General features: G+C 28.4%; 1 long non-coding RNA gene across 1 annotated transcript; it reads left to right on the forward strand.

Annotated features, from left to right (window-relative positions):
* Positions 1–3,155: 3,155 nt before the first annotated feature.
* Positions 3,156–5,354, forward strand: LOC122294757. The gene is made up of 2 exons (XR_006237711.1): positions 3,156–3,247; positions 4,909–5,354. It is a non-coding gene; the product is annotated as an uncharacterized LOC122294757 (long non-coding RNA).
* The last annotated feature ends 368 nt before the right edge of the window (positions 5,355–5,722 follow it).

Below are 5,722 nucleotides of genomic sequence, written 5' to 3' on the forward strand. Positions count from 1 at the left end.
ATGAAGCAATGATAATTCTTAAAAATTAACAATTACATATTAATGCATTTTTATTAGAATTATTTATGTGATTTATGTAATTTACATGTATATTTCATTTCCTTACATTATTATTCTTTTATGAATTTTAAGGGCGGAGAATAACGATTTGATAATTAAAAGTATTATTGCAAGATCCTTGACATACCCATCTGCACCACTGTCATCTGTTGTTATTCGGAAATTGTGAAGAATTGTGATATTGTAGAGTTGATTAAGGGTTTACAACCCATGGCAGTAAATATAATTTTATTAGTAAATACTATTTTATTAGTAATAAATTAAAATATTTACACAAACATTCATTCTAAAAATTGATTATAATTTAATGTAGAAAGTAAAATTCTGGATAAAGGCGAAGATAAATGTTATTGACTTTACCCAAGTATTTTATTACATGTCATGCATTGGCTGTAATAAAGGAATTGGATATAAATACAATGAGAGCTTCATTTGTATGTATTGCAAAAACCAAGAGGTCTGCAAACCACGGTATGTATCTTACAATTTTAATTTAAAATTGATGTCTGATTTAATTCATAATTTAACACTATTCAATTTGAAATTAATATATTTAACGCATTTAAAGTGTTAGGACAAATGTTGAACTGGACGATAATACTAGAAAGCTAGTTGCTACTATATTTGGTGAAGTAGCAGAACAAGCACTTGGTTGTTCAGCAATTGAATTGATGGAACATCCTGGAGAGGTATCTCTTTAATTTTTCTTCAAAAGTTGAGTTTTGTTATAATCAATTAATTACAAAAAAATTGGGTTTTTTTTTTTTTATATTAATTATGTAAACATATTCAAAATTTTTTTTGTAGGAAAATCGACCTTATGTTAAATGCATTGCGGAGAAATTATCAAAAAAAATTTGGAAGATTCAAATCTATGCAGATCCAGAGAAACTGAAGGAGAAAAAATATAGGCAGTTCGATGTCCTCTCTATTGAAGCAGTGCAAGATAAGGAAAATGTTGGATCGTCATCCTAAAATCAAAATTATCTCAAACAGCTTTCATAAAACTATAGGCGATGTTTATTTATAGGACAATGTTATAAATTCTATTAATGGTCTTATTAATTATTTGACAATGTTATAAATTCTATTAATGATCTTATTTTATAATATATCACAACGTGTAATTATTTATCAATTACATAAACATTACATTGATAGTTATTTAATTAATCAAAAACATTATGTCTTTATTAATAAAAAATTTATTCTTAACCAAAAAAATTAAATATAAACTAAGTAAACGTGCATTGCACGTTGCTTTCACCTAGTGTATATATATATATATATAATTATATATACAGCATCTCATTAACTGCCTTGTTTTAATTGTAGGTAATCTTTCGGAGCCAAGTCACATGGGCACATATGCATGCATGCATCTGGAACTGAAAGAATCTTTATTGAATCGTGTCTACCTCGCCGGCTATAATTGCACCGCCAATATAGTTGATACCTGAAGAATCTTTATTGAATCGTGTCTTCCTCGCCAGCTATAATTGCACCGCCAATATAGTTGATACCTTGATATTCTGGCATCTTCTTATTGGATCATGTCCTTTTCATTCTAATGTAATAGTTATCATGAAAAAAAATTTAGCTACAAATATAATTTTATGTTAATATGTGTATCAATTTATTGTGATTTGATAAATTTTATTAAAAATAGTATTAATTTAAAATTTAAATATAAAAAAATTAATATTAATATATAGATTAATATGTAATTTTATTTATATATAGTAAAACTCTATCTTGAATGAGGTTTCCAGGATCATATCCCGTCCTTTCCTCCAATTAAATGAGACTAGTACCACCTCAGGTCCTCGCGAACTATTTGTCCATTGATTATTAATTCATTTAATAAGGTTTTATTTTTTAAACATATTTATTTTATTAAATTTAGCGATGATGAGTCAGCTTTTAAAAATGCTTTTGTCATGTTGGAGCGATTTAGGAGCCGTTCAAAAAATCGTCTCTAGCTAATCCAAACAGTCATACAAATATTGATGATGGTTGATTTGAATTTATTCCCCCAAAACGATAAAAATTGTCACATTTTTAGAAAAAAGAAGGCATTATGAAATTAATGTAATTTAATAAAAATATTGTCATCTTATAATATTATTATCAAAAATATTGTAAAAAATTAAATTTGAGTAGGTAATTTATAAATTACTATTATTATTTATAAATATATTTATAAATAAAATAAAATTATTACAAATACTATGCAATAATTGAGGACTCACATCTATCAAATATCTATAAAGTTAAAATCATCTCATTCCATCTCATCTCAACTCATCAATTTCATTATCATTTATAAATTATTTTAATTCAATTCATTTTATCTCAATATTCGAATGAGTCCTTAAGTTTCAAACCATTCTCTTAGGATAGAAAAGGAGCACCTCTGGTCCACTACCACTCAAACATGATTAAAGAATTTTATATTTAAAATATGTTTGGAAACATATTTTACTATCATTTACTACTCTTTTACTACTATTTATAGATTATCTGAGATATTCTTAATATCCAAATGAAATCTTAAATGCCTACCTTACTAATATGAAATGATCTTATAACTAGATGCCTACCTCACCAATGTACCATGCAAAAATATAAAAATAAAATAAAATAAAATAAAAGGAGGAAGAATCATTAATGCTATTACTATCATTATTGCTGTCATGATTACTACCATACATAATGTAATATTCGAATGAGCCTAAATGAGTAGGGGAAATTATATTAATAGATGTCTACCTCAATAATCTACTATGCATAACGCGAATTCTGCATGCAAATTCGGATCAGCAGGTGAAAGAACTCCAACATACGTTAATCTCATTAATGCTCTTTGCATAAAGCATCTATGTAATGCCTGCATAAAGAAAAATCATTGTTAATACTATTACTTTTTATGCTAATGAAGTTAAGTGAGTAGGTGAAATGATATAATTTGATCATAACTTTCTCGATCACCAACTGTAATATGCATTATGCACCTCGTAGTAGTTGTGAAATTAAGAAAGAAAATGACTCGTGTCTCCTTTTCTTTTTGGAAAAAATATATATATAGTACTATCCTTTACGTTACGTAGTCATTCAAAATCTACAAGGTTTTAGACACGTACGCTGCAGTTTTGGACAACATGGCTAGCAAGCAAAAGACCGATGCGTAATTACTTCGATCTCTTTTCGGAGCAAATATATTATGCTTTTTTTCCTTTTTTCTTTTTTAATTTAGCAAATATGTTCTGTTTATAGTGTGGTGAAGTTTAACTTTCAATAATTTGGTCGTAATTATATATTATAAAGAAAAATCCTATTTCGTCACCTAAGCTTTTGTGTTGTAACAGCTTGTATGTAAAAGCTGCATCTGTTTCATCATAAAACAATTTTCATGAATAATTTTCAAGATTTTTTTGGCGTTTGAATGTGTATGAAAAAGTCAGCAAATGAAAAACAGTTTCTATTAATAAAAAATCAAATATTCTTTTCTAAAAATTGGTTTTAGCTCTTAAGTCTCAAATAATGCTCCATTTTTTTTTTCTCAACGATCTCTAGATCTCTCGGATTTCCCTCCTCTCCTTATTAATCTTCCTCCTCTTTCCCACCCTTTTGATATTTTAATTTTTTTAAAGCTATAATGTTTTATGAAGCCATGATCTCTCATGTTTTTCATATATAGATATCTTATATATATATTCCTCCCTCCTCCGTTTTAGGAGGATAGGTGTGTTGTTCACTTCTACTCCTTTGGAGGATGGAGTTTTGATGCGGGTTGTTTTTTCTCTATTTTATACAGAGAATGATACTCTCTTTTTGAGAGTTTTCATGAAGTTTAGACAACGTCCATTGCAAATATTTTGTTTACGGGGAAGCTTACAATAGATGATAGTTGGCTTGTAACTTGAGTCACAAATGTAATTTCCTTTATGGATCGAATGAAATGAAGTCTATTTCTTATTAAAAAAAAAAAAAAGATATCTTATATATAGCTATTACTGGCTTTGTTATTTAGATACGTTATTAATTTGACTATCTTGATTTTCACATCTCAATATCGTTCAACTATTTTCGTTGTGTTGTTTTTTCTTTAATTATTCAATTGCATTTTTATTTTCAATTGTATTTTTATGAGAAAGAATGAAAAACAATTGAAAAAAGTGAAAACTTGTATTTGTTGTATATGCATGAATGGGATTGATACAATTAGTGTGATTAATTGTAATATATCTATTGTATGTACCTTATGAAAAATGCATCACATTTGATCATAACAGTTTATGATATGTATAAGTTATAATATTATAACTTATACATTTGATCATAATATTAATTGCATGCGTTGCACTGTCATTTTACAATTCTAAGTAAATTGTCTGAGGCTAAACTACATGTGTGCGACTTGGGTGAGTATTATTATTTTTTTCTTAAATTTTATTATTATTATTTTTATCATTGCACGAATTCTCATGCATTAGTGATCATCAGTTAAGTGATTTTGACACATTTGTTGCGTCACTTTGCATGAACAATTACTACTTCCATATGGTGCACATGATCATGTACGTCATGCATGTCTCCCTATAATTAATTTGTGGTAAAAAAAAGGGGGAGAATTTGTGGATCAGCATGAATATTTCGTGTTTGGTCGTGGTAATTTGTCAGATTAATTAACCTATGCGGTCTGGTTATATATGATCATTAGCTTTAAGCAGTACGTAGTTTGACCAATTTTTAGGTGCGATAGGGTTAACCTGTATATACAAAATCAACTCGATATGTGAAATTTTATCTACAATATGATACATTGTTTAATCTTTGGATTTCCAGTCTTGGCGGAAGGGGGGGAATGCCAAGCAATCCCAATCCAACGTGTGGTCTCCCAAACATTTCCAGTACTCAAGACACTCTGAAAGAGCTTAATGATCAGATAGGAAAACAAAAATCGCTGGCCCCAATAGTGAAAATGCTGGAAGACGTGCTCAAAGCCCTCAAAACTCTGAAGGATAAGAAGTAACATATATATATAGTACATGATGATCAGAGAGATCATGATATGATCACTATATGTGACCATCTCCATATAATAAAATATATTAATAAATAATGAGGAGATGGTCATTAGATCACTTTGATCGTATGTACTAACTAATTAGTCTGTATGTTTGTTGCTTGGTGTTAATGCACTGTGTACGTACGTACTAGCTAGCTAGCTAGCTTGGTTTGGTATTTAATTTCAAAACGCATGCATGCATGCAAGTGTGTTTCTATGTTTATAATCATCTATATTCAGCGGATGTCTATTAACGTCGTTTATGCTTAATTAATAATTGCTTTCTCGTATGTTATAAGTACCGTACGTACTTACGTCCGTTGATATCATGTTACCGGCCATCTATCTTATTAATATTATTATTATTGAGTACTGGGACTCTCATCATAATTAATTATATGGTCGAATAGATCAGAATTAAAATAAATAAATAAAGTGTACCAAATTGGAGGATGATCAAACACTTGATTGATTTCTACATGACACTACAATACAATTGAGTTTTTATTTATTTTATTTTATTTTATTTTAATTTTTTTTATAGTTTTTGAAATTCCCAACGTACCCCTGTAAAACCACGAAATTGTCTAA

Source organism: Carya illinoinensis, chromosome 14 (genome assembly GCF_018687715.1).
Source record: "Carya illinoinensis cultivar Pawnee chromosome 14, C.illinoinensisPawnee_v1, whole genome shotgun sequence".
Taxonomy (NCBI): Eukaryota; Viridiplantae; Streptophyta; class Magnoliopsida; order Fagales; family Juglandaceae; genus Carya; species Carya illinoinensis.